The following is a 17937-nucleotide window of genomic DNA, read 5'->3' as shown; positions in this document are numbered from 1 at the left end:
GTTGGACAGCTTGCAGCTGCTTTTAGACACAGCAAACTAAATTTCGCACTTTGATCATAACCCAAAGCATTGCTGTTCACGCGAGTTGCGAGAAATGTATAACATATTGCAAAAAAGGAATGACAGTTGTATCGGGAGCTATGACGACTTCTGTTCCTTAGTTATGTCTGTGTGTAGTTTCGTGTGTGTGGGTTTTCCTGTACTGTGTCATGTGTCTCAGAGCGTTAAAGAGTGTGTTCTTGCGAAGTGTTGTGTTTTCGTTCATTACGTATTTTCCCTTCCAGTGAACCTTTTTGTATGTAATAATTTTCTTCTGTTGTTAGTTTTCGGTACGAACTGCTGTTGTGTTTTGGATATGTAAGCACTTTCGGTATTAGTGCGGTTGTGGTTTTTGTTCGTTATGTGTTCTGCGAGAGTGGAACATGTGCTGTCAGTCTTTAGAGCTCATATATGCTCTGTTTACCTTGTTCTGAAATTTCTATTTTTTTGTCCTATGTATTCGGCTTGACAGGAGTTACATAAGAGCTGGTATATTCCAATATTGCTTAATTTGTCTGAGGTTCTTTTGCCTGACCTTAGCCTTTGTTGAACTGTATTGTTTGTTCTTATAGTTACTGGCACACACAATTCAATTTTTTTTCTATGCAAATACTGACTAGTGGAAGAGTTTCGAGATAAAAATTTTTATATTGCTTCCTCCTACAAAGATGTTGGGAAACAAGCAAGACGATCCGTTCATGTGGCGGCCTACGAACAATCGCTCTGCCCGCAGTCGATTCACGACTGGAACAGGAAATGGGGTAAGAGACTGTCATACAAGAAGTGCTCCGTGCCGCGCACCAGAAAGTGACTTACACAGAATGGATGTAGATGTAGATTCAACAAACAGCTGTATATGACTACCAACAAAAACGCCATGTATTCATGATTCCTGCAATATCAGTGCTTAGATTCTGAAAACACAACCTTCAGCGTTGGTCACCATAGACTTCAGGTATAAAGAGTCACACTCATTTTGCTAACACCCTTGTCAAAGAGGGCGGAAGAGCGGTCAGACGTCCATGGCACATTACCACTTGAATGGGAAATTGACTCTAATGGCTGAAGATTTAGTAAGCATTAATAGAATGAGCTTGCATAATGCAGTGGAAATCAGTACTGTGAAGAGACGTAATTTGTACCAACACTAAATGAGGTCTACACTTGAGAGAGCATCATGGAGGTCTGTTAACTGACCAAATACTCCGTGTTTGTCCCGTTATAGGATCTACAGGAAGGCGCTAGGAGAAAATGATTACCAAGAAATGAATATCATTCCACGAGACGAATCATTGACCTTCCCGAACCTGAATATATAGACAGGGTTAACGGAGGAATGTAGAGGGTCAAAAAAGATACAGCAGCAGTCATGGAAGTAAAATGGAGTGTAGATTAGTATTTTTGGCCACAAGAGTATTAAGTGACTTCAATAGCAGAATGGAGGCTGAAGTCAGAATAATGACTTTGTGAAATGGTGGGATGCTGAAGAACTGAAGAGTGATAAGATGCATTTTACATTTGTTGAGGCTGTACATACAGCGATAAGGAATACCGTAACATGCAGCAAAGGTCATGGGAATGAACAGCCTTAAACTGGGCCATTACAGAAGTTAAACAAATGCCAGTAGAAGGAAGGTAACTGCGGAGAAGACTTGAGTAAGAGAAGAAATAGTTTAGTTGTTCGATGGGGGAAAAAATACAGAAATATTCAGGGAAAGAAAGGTATACAGCAATGGAAGTCAAGATTAAAATTAATAAAATATTCAAGGAAGCCAACGCCAAATGGCTGCCGGAAAAGTGCTACCTTGAAATCAAAAGACCCCACGGGGCAGGGGATGGGGTTAGGCAACGAGACGACCCTCAGAAAACGATGTGTAATGCTTAAATTGATCTTATTTCAGGGAATAAATATCTAATAACGAACAACTGGAGAAGAGTGTTCTACGGAAGTGAGTGATAAAGAGTGGAATATCAGGAAAGTAACCGAAGCACTTGAGATATTGTGTTCCAGAAGGTTGCTGAAAATCTAGTGCATCGATAACAAAAACGAGGAAATACTCCGCATATTTGACGTTCATCACGTGACACTGAAGACTGAAGTCGGACACAGAGACATGCGTCAACAGACTAGTAGCAAGACGACTGCCTGCAGAAAGCTAGAGTTTTCGGTTCTCTTCCTGACATATATTTTCTATCAGCATTTTACATTATTCAAAAATGCAAGCAGAAAGTTCGCAGGTTTTATATACATCTTTACTGCAGATGCAGCAAAGGTAGTATAGTCATTGATCTAGGAGCTACAGGAAAAACCTGAGAAGTATACTGATTTCGAAGTGTTAAGAATAATACTGCTGCTTTCGCGAAACGTATCGTGGCTCTAATTTCTGTGTATTTGAACACATTTCACATGTAGGTAAAGCAGTTGCTTTTCTCTTCCGTGTAGCAAAAGACATATCCTCAGTCACAGGGGCATCCAGACAATTGTATCGAACTGAATTGATTCATGAATTAATGAAGTGATTTTAGTTTCTCTATGTATTAGAAGCAACTCATAAGTTATGTCACTTAATGTAGCTACTTGTTAAAATCCGACTTGTTTTGTACGTACTGTACAATTTTAATCTCTACAGTACAAGAAGGGCAGGTGTTTTCTTTATATGTGTAGCCCATACAGTAATTCGGCATGAACTCTACACCGACTTTAAATATCGCGAAAGACTGAAATCGTGTGTTTTACACCGCTCTTGTCCTTTTCATAGGTATATTGTTTGACCAAGACCCAATTCATTTCTATGATCTATGTGTGCCCCGCCACACACAAATAACATGTGTGCTTATGTAAAATACGGCAACATTTTGTTTAACATTGGATGAACAATTACTTAGGCCTGCTCGACGGAAGCGTCTTTGTAATTGTTTTCGAAGATGGTGTCAGCTAACAAATAAGATTAAATGCTTACACATACAATGTTTTTTAATTTCAACTGCAATCAACAATTAAATAGTTTTACTGTCAAAGACAGTAGAATATTCATTAAATGACTACACAAGTTTGATAAGATATGAGTCACTCATGCTGCACTCAGCTGCTGGGTTATTGTGGAGACCAGGATGTTCTGACAGATTTTTTCACAATGAAAAGGTTATAATGTACACTCCTGGAAATGGAAAAAAGAACACATTGACACCGGTGTGTCAGACCCACCATACTTGCTCCGGACACTGCGAGAGGGCTGTACAAGCAATGATCACACGCACGGCACAGCGGACACACCAGGAACCGCGGTGTTGGCCGTCGAATGGCGCTAGCTGCGCAGCATTTGTGCACCGCCGCCGTCAGTGTCAGCCAGTTTGCCGTGGCATACGGAGCTCCATCGCAGTCTTTAACACTGGTAGCATGCCGCGACAGCGTGGACGTGAACCGTATGTGCAGTTGACGGACTTTGAGCGAGGGCGTATAGTGGGCATGCGGGAGGCCGGGTGGACGTACCGCCGAATTGCTCAACACGTGGGGCGTGAGGTCTCCACAGTACATCGATGTTGTCGCCAGTGGTCGGCGGAAGGTGCACGTGCCCGTCGACCTGGGACCGGACCGCAGCGACGCACGGATGCACGCCAAGACCGTAGGATCCTACGCAGTGCCGTAGGGGACCGCACCGCCACTTCCCAGCAAATTAGGGACACTGTTGCTCCTGGGGTATCGGCGAGGACCATTCGCAACCGTCTCCATGAAGCTGGGCTACGGTTCCGCACACCGTTAGGCCGTCTTCCGCTCACGCCCCAACATCGTGCAGCCCGCCTCCAGTGGTGTCGCGACAGGCGTGAATGGAGGGACGAATGGAGACGTGTCGTCTTCAGCGATGAGAGTCGCTTCTGCCTTGGTGCCAATGATGGTCGTATGCGTGTTTGGCGCCGTGCAGGTGAGCGCCACAATCAGGACTGCATTCGACCGAGGCACACAGGGCCAACACCCGGCATCATGGTGTGGGGAGCGATCTCCTACACTGGCCGTACACCACTGGTGATCGTCGAGGGGACACTGAATAGTGCACGGTACATCCAAACCGTCATCGAACCCATCGTTCTACCATTCCTAGACCGGCAAGGGAACTTGCTGTTCCAACAGGACAATGCACGTCCGCATGTATCCCGTGCCACCCAACGTGCTCTAGAAGGTGTAAGTCAATTACCCTGGCCAGCAAGATCTCCGGATCTGTCCCCCATTGAGCATGTTTGGGACTGGATGAAGCGTCGTCTCACGCGGTCTGCACGTCCAGCACGAACGCTGGTCCAACTGAGGTGCCAGGTGGAAATGGCGTGGCAAGCCGTTCCACAGGACTACATCCAGCATCTCTACGATCGTCTCCATGGGAGAACAGCAGCCTGCATTGCTGCGAAAGGTGGATATACACTGTACTAGTGCCGACATTGTGCATGCTCTGTTGCCTGTGTCTATGTGCCTGTGGTTCTGTCAGTGTAATCATGTGATGTATCTGACCCCAGGAATGTGTCAATAAAGTTTCCCCTTCCTGGGACAATGAATTCACGGTGTTCTTATTTCAATTTCCAGGAGTGTATATAAACAAAACAGAGATGCAGATGTGCAGCTTTCAGGAAGAACAGCTACAGTGGTATGCTATCATATTAGATTTTATTAATTTCAAGGTTTACTGTGAACATATTCAGTCATTGTAAATTATTAACTTTTGTTATTTGTAATATATGTAAAATATTATTGTTTCACAGGAAACACCTTAGTTTTCTTGGAGCACTGAAGTATTCAGATTTGCTATGGAAGTGTTACTTATTATTGAATTTCTAAGAGTTGTAAGTAGCCATATTTCAGACTGGTGCCAGTTAATGGTATATCTTTTGCATTCTGGTCATGTGAGCAATGCTGTCCAGACTCTACTTGCTTTGGGATTAGACACATCCAGCAACGTGTTGATTGCGTTTGTACCTGAGCTCTCGTGGGGTGACTCGAGTGGCCTCCTCGGCCCGTACACACGTACCCAGTCAAGCAAACAAATTCATTTCTCCTCAATAATATCGCTATACGACGAATAGCTCACCTAAATAGGTGCAACGTTAGGGTGAGGACCGTTAGATGTTGAGTGATCAGTATGATGGACAAGGAGAAGCTGCATAGTTACGTGAGAAAGTGACCTGATTGTGAGTCTCTATTTGCCTATATGGTCGAATCGTGAAATATGCACATTTTTAAGGCATTCAGATATGACAGTACCTTGATGTTGGACTGACTTCAAACCTGACCGCAGGCATACTCATCGTCTTGGTTGTGGTCAAACGCGTGTGACCACCACAAAAAATATCGCCATACTTTACACCAAGTACTTTATAAGGGCTCACGTTCGCACCTGCCATCTGAGAACCAGTACTATCATCAACATTCCAGGTAATCTCGCACCATTCGTCGGTGCTAGGATCATCGGACTATGGAATTACTATCCCATGCCATTGACACCAAAGCACAGTCCATTGCATTTGCAGTGGTGCCCTGACAAGAAAGCATAGGCTGCTAATCAATGATCTCATATTCTGTTCAGTGATGCAGGACTGTCCTGCAGCGAACGACATCAGGCCACGTCTGGTAGTGACTGAGCGAACTCTGAGGGCACAACCGTAAGTTACAGACATCTTGCGTCCCCATGTGCTACCTCTTACATGAGAATATCGCGGTGGCAGTTTTCAACAGGATAAAGCTCTTACACACATGGAATGCCTCTATGTTCTGTATGCGTGATGTTAAGATGCTGCTGTGGTCAGCAAGATCCTCATGTATGTCCGTGATAGGTGTGTAGAACGCGCTTGGATGCCAACTATGTCCCAGTAACTACTTTCATCACACCAGTAATCGGTTACAACATCTGAGGGCGAGCTAGCCACAGGAGATGGTAGAGCAGCATTATCACACCGTTCACAACTGGGTAAATGCATGCATCCAGACCAGAGGAGGGTGTAACGTCTTAATAATAAGTGGACTCATACTTCCAAGTCCTTTGTAAAGTTGACTCCATATTGTATTCACTGAAATAACATCAGATACTGTCTTTATCCATTAAGATTCACTTCGTGTCCTATCCTCCTTCTGGGTACTTGATTCTTTTGCCAGGTAGTGTACATACTGTTTGATAATAGAAAGATGTTTCACTCCTAGGTACTAGACCCTTTTGTCAGGCAGTTTATAAATGATAAAATGTATTTTATCCAGACACAGTGGGTATTGCAGCTGCACCGACTGCCTCCCATCAGGCAAAAGTTCTTAACTTATTCACGTACCACTAATGTAGTTCTCCTTGCCCATTATCCTAATTACTCGCAGAGTTTGGAGAGATTGTTGGCCGTCCACAGACACACACACACACACACACACACACACACACACACACACACACACATAAGTATGAGTGGCAAATGTTGCATGGGACAATGGGGGCCATAATATGACTTTGGATTCTTATTGTTAGGTGAGATCGCTTCATAAAAATGGTTCAAATGGCTCTGAGCACTATGCGACTTAACTTCTGTGGTCATCAGTCGCCTAGAACATAGAACTAATTAAACCTAACTAACCTAAGGACATCACACACATCCATCCCCGAGGCAGGATTCGAACCTGCGACCGTAGCGGTCGCTCGGCTCCAGACAGTAGCGCCTAGAACCGCACCGCCACTCCAGCCGGTCGCTTCATAGATAGGTACGTTGTTGTTGTTGTGGTCTTCAGTCTTGAGACTGGTTTGATGCAGCCCTCCACGCCACTCTATCCTGTGCAAGCTTCTTCATCTCCCAGTACCTACTGCAACCCACATCCTTTTGAATCTGCTGAGTGTACTGATCTCTTGGTCTCCCTCTACGATTTTTACCCTCAACGCTGCCCTCCAATACTAATTTGGTGATTCCTTGATGCCTCAGAACATGTCCTACCAACCGATCCCTTCTTCTAGTCAAGTTGTGCCACAAAATTCTCTTCTCCCCAATCCTGTTCGACACCTCCTCTTTACTTATGCGATCTACCCATCTAATCTACAGCATTCTTCTGTAGCACCACATTTCGAAAGCTTCTATTCTCTTCTTGTCCAAACTAGTTATTGTCCATGTTTCACTTCCATACATGGCCACACTCCGTGATATGAAGGTCAACTTGGTTTTGTTTTGTTTTTTTGTTGTTTTTTTTTTTTAAATGGGATGCTATAGTTCGTAACTTACTTTATGATATCGGCTATCGAGATGAATCCAATGATGTGTAGCAGTAAGGTCTTTGAAGGTCAAAGAAGGTAAAAGGTGGCATGAACGTCCATTCACAGACGGAGTTCGAAGTGATGACTATTGGTATCAGTGCAGTGCTGCAGTCTTCTTATCATGGATTGACTGGTATTTGTTATCGCTTCGGCACATTCGAAGCACATGCTCTGACAATTCTCTCTCGTATATCGTGCAAGTAGTAAATATTCGGCGAATACAGCGTATCTATCTAAGGTGCCATTAACATGTAAACACCATTCACCGGTTTCGCAGTACAACACTTATAGGAACGGCAAGACTAGTATCGTCGAATCAAGCGAATGTGAATCATGTATTCCTTCGAAGAACAAGTCGATATGTTTCTCATTTACGGATACCGTGATGCAAGGGCAGAAGCACAAGTTGATGGGGATCTGCCTTCTGTTTTAGCTAATGATGAGACGTGTGTGTCTATGGTTTTTAAGTTTTGTGATATGTCTGGACTCTGGCCTAACCTTTTAGGCTGGAGGTTTTAGTGTATTGCAGAGTGGCTGACTCCTCCCCTTTTTTCCTTGCGGTCAGCCAGCCACTTCCATCTGCTACATTGTTTTAGCTCCCTCTATCATTTTCTTCCTGTGTTGTCCATGTTTTACTGCTGACACCCTGCTTCATCCCACGCTTCGGTGTGGGTGAGCACATATTTTTCAACGATTGTTACCCGTGTTTTATGTTCCGTTTTATATTCCTGTTCTGGGATTTTTCTTGACACCCGTCTCACTATGTTACTGAACGGGCGCTGAAGACCTTGCTGTCGTGCGCCTACAAAACCCCTCTACTACTACTACTCTCATTTACGGAGAATGCCAACGAAATACAGTGAGAGCTAGAGACTTATACGCTGAAAGATGTCCTCAACGTTCTCACCCAACACATCGTACATTTAAATGTGTGTATGATAAATTGAGAACAACTGGATCTTTAATGAATCGGAAACATCCGGCAAAGGAAAGTTACTACCGAGGAAACGGAAATTGGTACTCTTACCACTATGGTTCGAGAACCTAGTGTTAGTTCGCGTCGTAACGGAAGGGAATCTGGCATCAGCCGCAGTAGTGCTGTTCGTGTTCTGCATTGCCACAAATTATCATCCTTACCATATCAGTCTCCACCAATAATTCACTGGTACGGATTGTATGCGTCGCATCGAATTCTACCGATGGGCTCAATTTCAGATTCAGAGGAATGACACTTTCATTTATTTCACGACGCTACATTCATGAACCATGGAAATGTTAATAGGCATAAAATGCATTATTGGGCAACTGAAAATCCATGTTGGCTGCGGCAAGTTGCACACCAAAACAGTAGTCCGTGAATGTATGGTGTGGGATTCTGAAGGACAGAATTATAGGCCCCTCTTTCATCGAAGGAATTCTTAATGGTAGGAAGTAAACCACATTCCTGCGAGGAACATTAGGTCTGTTATTGGAAGAAATACATTTAGGAACGAGGAACAGAATGTGGTGTCAACACGATGGGTGTCCGGCACATTTTTCGCTGATGGCTAGAAATGAGTTGCAGAGACAATTCCCAAATCCTTGGATTGGACGCGGAGGAGATGTGTCGTGGCCGGCTCGTTTTCCAGACTTGACACCTCTGGATTTTTTCTTGTCGGTATTCGTAAAAGACATTGTTTATAAAGAGGTTCCAACTACACTGGAAGGTATGCGAGAGAGAATTTTCAGAGCATGTGCTTCGATAAGTGCCGAAGTGATACGGAATACCACTCAGTCCATGATAAGAAGATTGCAGCACTGCATTGATATCAATGGTCTTCACTTCGAACAACTTCTGTAAATGAACGTTCATGCCACCTTTTTGACCTTCGTTGACTTTCAAAGACCTTACTGTTACAAAACATTGAATTCGTCTCGATAGCTGCTATCAGGGAATAAGTTACAAACTGTAGTATCCCATTAAAAAAAAAAGAAAAAGAAAAAAAAGTTTACCTTCATACCTCTGAAGCGACCCCAACTAGCAACAAAAACCCAACCTCTGTCCGAGAGAACAGACACCATTTTCATCCAGAAGCTGTTATGAATTAAGACACACAGGGACTACAGACATTGGCTGCGAGCGGGCATTGTCTGAAATCAATGTGAAAAGTTGAATATTTGTACCGGACAGGGATGTCTAAAGACTAGAAAGTTTGTAAGGGAGTTGCAGGGCAAGTTTTGCTGAGAAATACCTGTTAAAAGAAAAAAATTATACGTTGCGCCGTTTCCGAGTCAGTTAGTTTTGAAGTTAATCTGGATATTGATCGATCAAATTTAAGTGGCACGTGAAGTATTATGACCCTCCTCTTTCTCTGACACAGCTGAGGTTTTGAGAGTAGCGCGTCATTTGAAACACTTAAATTAAATAACAGTTATCTAACAGATGCAGACAACAACATTCACGAGAGGAAAACACTTGATTTGATTGTGGTTAAGTGATCCTACTATCGCACACGGTTCGTGCTTCGCAGAGAAAGCAATGTTCAATACAAGGTGTCGTATGTGAATATTGGACCTTTTCTTTACCACCAACGATTAAAAATAGTACAGTGGTGCCTGTGTCTGACTGGTATTCAAGATCGACAACGTCATTCTCTGGTGGCCAATGAACGAATCATTCTCAACATAGCTTATTTATCCTCACAATTCGTAGCCGTCTTCACTTTTACAGCAGTTGAATATTCTACAAAGCAGGGAGTGAATACGTATGAATGTTAAAATTCGAGATGAGGAAAATGTTCTATCAATGATAACAGTGGAATAGGTCACATACAAGTTTTATCTTATTTAAAGGTAGCGGAAAGAGTAATTATACGAGCGAACATTTACAGAATAACTCAGCTCTGCAGCGCAGAAGATGGAAGACAAGATGGATGTGAGATAGAGCTCAAAAATCAGTAAATGTGCAATTATACATTTTGTTTTGACAGACGAATACCGCATGTCTCTGAGTATCTAGAAAGTTTGATCTGAAATACAGATCGCTTGTATCTTTCTTAGGATGTCTACATTTTTCTATAATGATTAAGCGAGATTTGTGTATAAGTAATTAAAGAAGGAATGGGGCACATACGCACTATAGTTAAGCTCTACCCTTAATATCAATAAGAAAAACATGAATAATTTGCAAAGACACATATCACCCGCCAGCTGCCACTACCTTCAGTTGATAGGTTAGAACACAGCGCAAGAGAGTACTCAGCCTTCGGCTCAGGTTGTATGCTTAGTATCGTCCCTTGTCCAACACTTATATCGCTCTCTTGTTCGGTTTTACTAAACCGAACGAAGAAGACATTTGGCGACACCTTCTCTGTTGGTCAGCTTCAATTTGCGGGTGCAGTGGCGTGACTAGGTTGGGTTGGGTTGTTTGGGGTAGGAGACCAGACAGGAAGGTCATCGGTCTCATCGGATTAGGGAAGGACGGGAAAGGAAGTTGGCCGTGCCTTTTCAAAGGAACAACCCCAGCATTTGCCTGGAGTGAGTTAGGGAAATGACGAAAAATCTAAATCAGGATGGCCGGACGCGGGACTGAACCATCGTCCTCCCGAACCCGAGTCCACTGTGCTAGCCGCTGTGCCACCTCGCTCGGTGGCTGACTGGATAATGTCAGTGCTGACTAACTCCGAAACGGCGCAATGTATAGATTCTGTTATTCTGAAGAATCATTTCTCAGAAAAGACGACACTAGTGTTACAATAAACCCCATTAGAGAGATTTTATTAATGGTGGTTTTGAAACAACTGTTAAATGATTCTCTGCAATATTGACTTTCCCCAAACTTTGAGAAAACACATTTTATTCAGTTCTCTAAAACGAATAGTGTCATACCAACACTTAAAGTAGCATATGAACAGGCATCATTAGAGAGCGTAGAATTGTTTCAGTTCTTGGGTTGAATATTGGTAAGAACTCTTTATGCAAGAAGCATAATAGTGAGCTGCTCAAACCATAGGCTTCTCCATCTTCTGCTCCTCGTATAACTGCTAGTATTGGAAACAAATTGTAGTGACGTGAACTCAAGCCGTGGCCAGACGTCAAAACCCGGGTGCATGCCGACACCCGCAAGCTCTGAACTTACGTCACGCCACTGGCTCTGCAACTGCGATTCGAGCACTGGTGCAGCTTCGCTATTTCGAGACATTTAAATGGTACTTGGCAAGTCGCGTACGTTTACCTCAGCAGCTACAAGACCTGCAGTGCCGTCTATAAAACATGACGGTCTGACCTTGCTGAGCATCTCGCCTCGGGCTTCAAACTGACCTCCGCTGTGAGCTACTTTGTGGTCTGAGGCTCCCAGCGTCCATCTGCCATCTGGCCGGAACCGCCAGCCGGCGGTCCTCCCACACCATGGATGGGTCGGGGGTCGAGCCAACGTCTCTCCAGCCCCAAGACCCCGAGGCCCACCAGCATCAGCCACAGCCCTCCCATCTCCGACCCAGGAGTGGACCGCAGGCAATGCAGCCTTCTACCGCTGGGCCTGGTGTTCGTTCGTAGCGACTGCAGTTACGGGAGCAGGAGCGCTGCCTCCTGAGGCGGCTGAACGATGCGCTGCCAGCAAGGTCGTTGCCGAGCTGCATTGACCAAGTGCTGAGAGAGTGCATCGTCCGGCCTGGGATTGCGACTCCAACACAATCGCCCAGGATCCTGAAAACCAGACCAAAATTTTAAAATTGCTCCAATATGGCCATAATTGGGTGTAAGTATCTTCTTACCTTTCTGACAATGATTTTTATATCAAAATTGAAACATTAGAAATGACGGGTTCAGTATGGTGTAACGAATCTGGATAAAATTAATAAAGTGGATAATACAGACTTTTAGTGAATATTTATAACATGAATGGTAAATTTTATTGTAAAACTGTCTCTATTGTTGTCTGTATTACAGAAAATATACGCTATGTGATCAAAAGTATCCGAACACCCACAAAACCTATGTTATGCATCTTAGGTGCATTGTGCTGCCCCCTACTGCCAGCTACTCCATATCGGCGACCTCAGTAGTCATTAGACATCATGAGAGAGCAGAATGGGGCGCTCCGCTGAACTCACGAACTTCGAACGTGGTCAGGTGGTTGGGTGTCACTAACGTCACACGTCTGTACGCGAGAATTCCTCAGTCGTAAGAAATTCCTAGATCCACTGTTCCCGACGTGATAGTGAAGTGGAAAAGTGAAGGGACACATACAGCACAAAAGGGTACTGACCGACCTCGTCTGTTGGTTCAGATGGCTCTAAGCACTATGAGACTTAACAACTGAGGTCATCAGTCCCGTAGACTTGGAACTGGTTAAACTTAACTAACCTAAGGACATAACACACATCCGTGCCCGAGGCAGAATTCGAACCTGCGACCGTAGCAACAGTGAAGTTCCGGACTGAAGCGCCTAGGACCGCTCGGCCACAGCGGCAGGTGTAGTGGAACGAAATTGAAGCGTCAAGCATCCACCAGTGTCAGCCCAGTTTGCAGATGAATATAAGTTTAACTTAGTTTTGTTTATGTATTTTTTTAATATTTGTAACGGTTGTGAATTGTCTAAAGTTTTGTATTTATTTTTTATGTTTCATGTACGGAGAGGGCGGCGCAACGAACGGAGACAGCATCTTCGCTGCCGGGACCAGAGAGAAAATTGCTGGCCACTATACGTCGCGGGTCGACAGCCAAAGAGCAACAGAAGATCCTGAAACCGAGTTGTTGCGTTGTGCTTCTAAAAATTGAAAATTAAGAATTTGTAATGTTTCTACAACAATGACGTCATAGAAAGTTTAATCATGTTGTAAATGTTCAGTTCTGTCTTGCCAAGGCTCAGGTTCATGTCTATATGTAGGAAGATAATAATCTAGTGGATGCTACTAATGTTTAAATACGTGTTCCGAGAATTTATTGATGAAGAATTATGTTACATAATTTATTTGACAAGATTATTAATTTTTGACATCGTCCATCGCGAGTTTGAATCTCGAAAGTTTATTCAGTGTGGTTCTAATAATTATTAAAGCAGATCACTTGCATTAATATAATTTCTGAGGAGAAACAAACGACATCTAAATTGAAAAAAGTTTGCGCAAAACAAATGGGACTGAGTGACGTAATTCTGCGCATACGACACAAATGATGATGTTTTAAATTACAGTTTCGTTCAAGAACCATTCAGAGACAATTTTAAAAATAATTTAAATAATTTTGAAGTGTTTTGTAACTGACGCAGGTGACGAAGTCTGCACATGGTCATATGTCAAAAGAAAATAATTTATACAAAACTTACGTCGTTACACTACACAGGCTACTGACAGAGGCCGCCGACAGAGGGTCGTAATGTGTAATAGGCAGACATGTATCCTGACCATCACACAGGAATTCCCGACTGCGTCAGGATCCACTGCAAGTACTATGAGAGTTAGACGGGAGGTGAAAAAACTTGGATTTAATGGTCGAGCGGCTGCTCATAAGCCACACACCACGCCGGTAAATGTCAAACGACGCCTCGCTTCATGCAGGGAGCGTAAACATTGGACGACTGAACAGTGGAAAAACGATGTGAGCCGCGCGGAGTGGCCGCGCGGTTAGAGGCGCTATGTCACTGATTGCGAGGCTCCTCCCACCGGAGGTTCGAGTCCTCCCTCGGGCATGGGCGTGTGTGTTGTTCTTAGCATCGGTTAGTTTTAGTTAATTTACGTAGTATGTAACCCTAGGGACTGATGACCTCTGCAATTTGGTCCCATAAGAACTGACACACATTTGAACATTTGAAAACGTTGTGTGGAGTGACGAATCTCAGTACACAATGTGGCGATCTGATGGCAGGGTGTGGATATGGCGAATGCCCGGTGATCGTCATCTGCCAGCGTGAGTAGTACCAGCAGTAAAATTCAGATGTACGACCTGTGGCGGAGTGGTTACACGACAATAACATCCCTGTAATCGACTGGCCTGCCCAGTCTCTCTCTTCGCACTTAATTTCCTCATCTTGAGGAAGGTAAGGAGGAGTCTGTTGTTGTTAGACCTTTACTGCACTTTGGATGGATTGAAAGCATGCTGGGACGTTTAGGAATAGCTGAAATGGTTGTGGATGGTTAGGTATACTGATGTTGCCAGTCAGAGACAGGCGGTAGGTTGAATGGATAATAGCAATGCGTCAGCTGGGGTCCTTTACTTGACTGGCCGTCTTGTCGCCTAGGACTGCCAGTCAACGACTGACAGGGCGAGTGGTTGACGATAATGATGATGATGATGATGGGTGTCCGGCGGGGTAAGGAGGAGAGCCTTCTAAGTCCTCCTGGCGTCAGGGTGCATCTTCTTGTCCTTATTCTTCTTCTTGGATGTATCTGCTTGTGACACTTCGGGATCTGGCACGTCCTCCCAGCTGGCGGCTTCGGAGTCTTCAGCGGTACTCGCCCCTTGTTATTTCCTTGCATTCTAGGCTTGCTCTATCGAGGCGACGAGAACTTCCCACTCAACAGGAGTGAGAGGAGGGCGGGCGTTGCAACACCAGAGTGTGTCCAAATGGATTGGCACTACTTTCTGCAGCTGCGTCTTGTAGAGGGGGCACCGAGCCTCGTCCGTGATGACATGGGTTGCCTTCGTCTTCGCCGCGACGGCTGTCTGTACGGCTGCGTCTTGTGTTACTACCCCCATGACTTTCTGTATTACTACAGGCTCCACGGGGGCAGCAGTCTGCGTGTCGGCGTCCTTCTTCTGTACTGCGGTGAGGGGGGTGGAGGGGCTGGCTGGCCACTGCGTCACGAAGACTGTACACCACCTGCACAGCCTCCGCCAATTCGGCTTGGAGTGCTGCCCTCTCTTCCGCGATTGCGGCTTTGACGGCAGCAATTTCTTCGTCGGCGGCGGCGCGGACCCTGGCACACGCCTCGCTGATGGCTTCCGGTGGAATAGCCGCGTCATCGACCATCCCGGATCCGCCGGAGGCAGAACGTGGCGAGGATGCCAAGGCCGCGGTGGTGTCCGCCATCTTGGTGCTCTTGCGTCTCCGTCTTGATTTCTCACTGCGTCTCCGGTTCTTAATATAACTGCAACCTCGGTAATTTGCTGCGTGAACACCACCTCAACTGGCGCAGCAGCGTGTGGCGTCCTTCTTCGTAGAGTGGCGCGAATCGTGTGCTTACGCTCACCGAAGGCATACCACTGGGTTCCAGCAGTACTTGGCAACGTGGCTAAGTTTCTGGCAGCAGTAGCACTGCTCCTTCCGCTCCATCGTCTTCTTCTTCTTGCGTCCCCCATCTTCTGAGCGGTTTTAGGTGCTAGTCTGGAAGCGCGCGACCACTACGGTCGCAGGTTCGAATCCTGCCACGGGCATGAATTTCTGTGATGTGCTTAGGTTACTTAGGTTTAAGTAGTTCTAAGTTGTAGGGGACTGATGACCTCAGAAGTTAAGACCCATAGTGCTCAGAGCTATTTTCTTCTGATGCGCCGAACACGAGGCCCAGCAACTGCAGCAGGGCGGCCTTGCATCCCTTTCCACGTCGTCCAAACATGCTGGGGAGTGACAGCGAAGGTAGTAAGCGAGCGCTTGGCATGCAGCGATCCGCTCACCTCTGCTGCCTGAGCGGGATGGCCTGCCCAGAGTCCTCACCTGAATCCTATATAACACCTTTGGGATGTTTTGGAACGCACACTTCGGGCCAGGCCTCACCGACCGACATCGATACCTCTCCTCAGTGCACCACTCCGTGAAGAATGGGCTCCCATTCCACCAGAAACCTTCCAGCACTTGACTGAACGTATACCTGTGAGAGTGGAAGCTGTCATCATGGCTAAGGGTACGCCTACACGATATTGAATTCCAGCATTATCGGTGGAGGGCGCCACGAACTTGTAAGTCATTTTCAGCCAGGTATCCGGATACTTTTGATCACATGGTGTATATTATTTATTAGTTTTCTAAATCTTCTTCTTCTCGCGCTTCTTGTTCCTTACCTTAATTTCCTCCTTCATCTTTGCTTACAGACATTTGTAACTTCTACATCATCCACATTATCTGATTCCTTGTAATCTTCTGCAGAAGGTACCAAGTGGGCAACAGCTTCCAACAATAAGGTTCTCGCTTTTCTAGGAGATGGTTTCCGCAAAGAAGAAACACGGGGATCGATTGCTGCCACAAATCTCTGTCGCTATTCTCCATATTTTTCACGCGTGAACACTTTCAGGCAAAACTTAGGCAATAGTGCCTTATTAACTTTTTTTGTTGATTGCGTGCATTTCCCGACAGCTGACCTATTGGTAGAAGTGTAGACTGATTTACGTTTGGTCCCTGGGTCAACAAGTCTATGAACTCCTGTTGACATATTGTACTCTTTGCCAAAATACCTGGCTGTTAAGTGGCGTAGCTTCGAAAATTTTCTACGTCATTTTTTATTTCCTCTGTGTAAATAACGGCATTTTACCACTGTCGCTTATAAAATTGGCCAAAGCGGGAGTTGCGACTAGTAGTTAGATTTTAAGGCTGATTCAGGAAGATAACAGTACACTCTTAAGGACAGAATGAAACGGAGGCGAAATGTAGTGTAATATAAAACGTAAACCTTTCATGGCTTGCTTTGCTTGCAATCTGGTAGGAAGTCAATTAAAAAAATCCACTTGTTAGTTAAAGGTTAAATAATGATGTAAGTGTTCATAATTAAGTACATACCTTCTGGAGTAGCTTCCATACAAAAAAATTCTGTCTGATTTCCCTGAAGAAAAATATCTCTTCCGAACGGCGCAGTACTTTTACAGCTCGACTCGCGACTCACAAATGAATGCCATGTTGGACCTGAAATTCAACCTTGGAAAGAAGCAGCCCGCTGGTATTGAGACCAGAATTCAGTAGTCCCAACATCACTCTAGTCAACCTGTTGTTGTTGTTGTGGTCTTCAGTTCAGAGACTGGTTTGATGCAGCTCTCCATGCTACTCTATCCTGCACAAGCTTCTTCATCTCCCAGTACCTACTGAAACCTACATCCTTCTGAATCTGTTCAGTGTATTCATCTCTTGGTCTTCCTCTACGATTTTTAACCTCCGCACTGCCCTCCAATACTAAATTGGTAATCCCTTGATGCCTCAGAATATGTCCTACCAACCGATCCCTTCTACTACTCAAGTTGTGCAACAAATTTCTCTTCTCTCCAATTCTATTCAATACCTCCACATTAGTTATGTGATCTACCCATCTAATTTTCAGCATTCTTCTGTAGCACCACATTTCGAAAGCTTCTATTCTCTTTTTGTCTAAACTATTTATCATCCACGTTTCACTTCCATACATGGCTACACTCCATACAAATACTTTCAGAAACGACTTCCTGACATTTAAATCTATATCGATGTTAACAAATTTCTCTTCTTCAGAAATGCTTTGATCGTCATTGCCAGTCTACATTTTATATCCTCTCTTCTTCGACCATCATCAGTTATTTTGTTCCCCAAATAGCAAAACTCCTTTACTACTTTAAGCGTCCCATTTCCTACTCTAATTCCCGCAGCATCACCCGATTTAATTCGAATACATTCCATTATCCTCCTTTTGCTTTTGTTGGTGTTCATCTTATATCCTCCTTTAGAGACACTGTCCATTCCGTTCAGCTGTTCTTCCACGTCCTTTGC

At 44.6% G+C, this 17937-nt stretch overlaps 1 long non-coding RNA gene across 1 annotated transcript in view; it reads right to left on the bottom strand.

Moving 5' to 3' along the window:
- The window catches only part of LOC126199141 (uncharacterized), a 44724-nt gene that overhangs the window by 4292 nt on the left and 22495 nt on the right, over positions 1 to 17937 (bottom strand). Inside the window, exon 2 of the long non-coding RNA XR_007540124.1 lies at positions 11598 to 11981. This is a non-coding gene — a long non-coding RNA (uncharacterized LOC126199141). The remainder of the gene's footprint in view (positions 1 to 11597; positions 11982 to 17937) is intronic.

This window comes from Schistocerca nitens, chromosome 8, assembly GCF_023898315.1.
Source record: "Schistocerca nitens isolate TAMUIC-IGC-003100 chromosome 8, iqSchNite1.1, whole genome shotgun sequence".
NCBI lineage: Eukaryota > Metazoa > Arthropoda > Insecta > Orthoptera > Acrididae > Schistocerca > Schistocerca nitens.
Note: the sequence above shows the minus strand (reverse complement) of the source record. Positions and strands in the feature narration are given on the sequence as shown.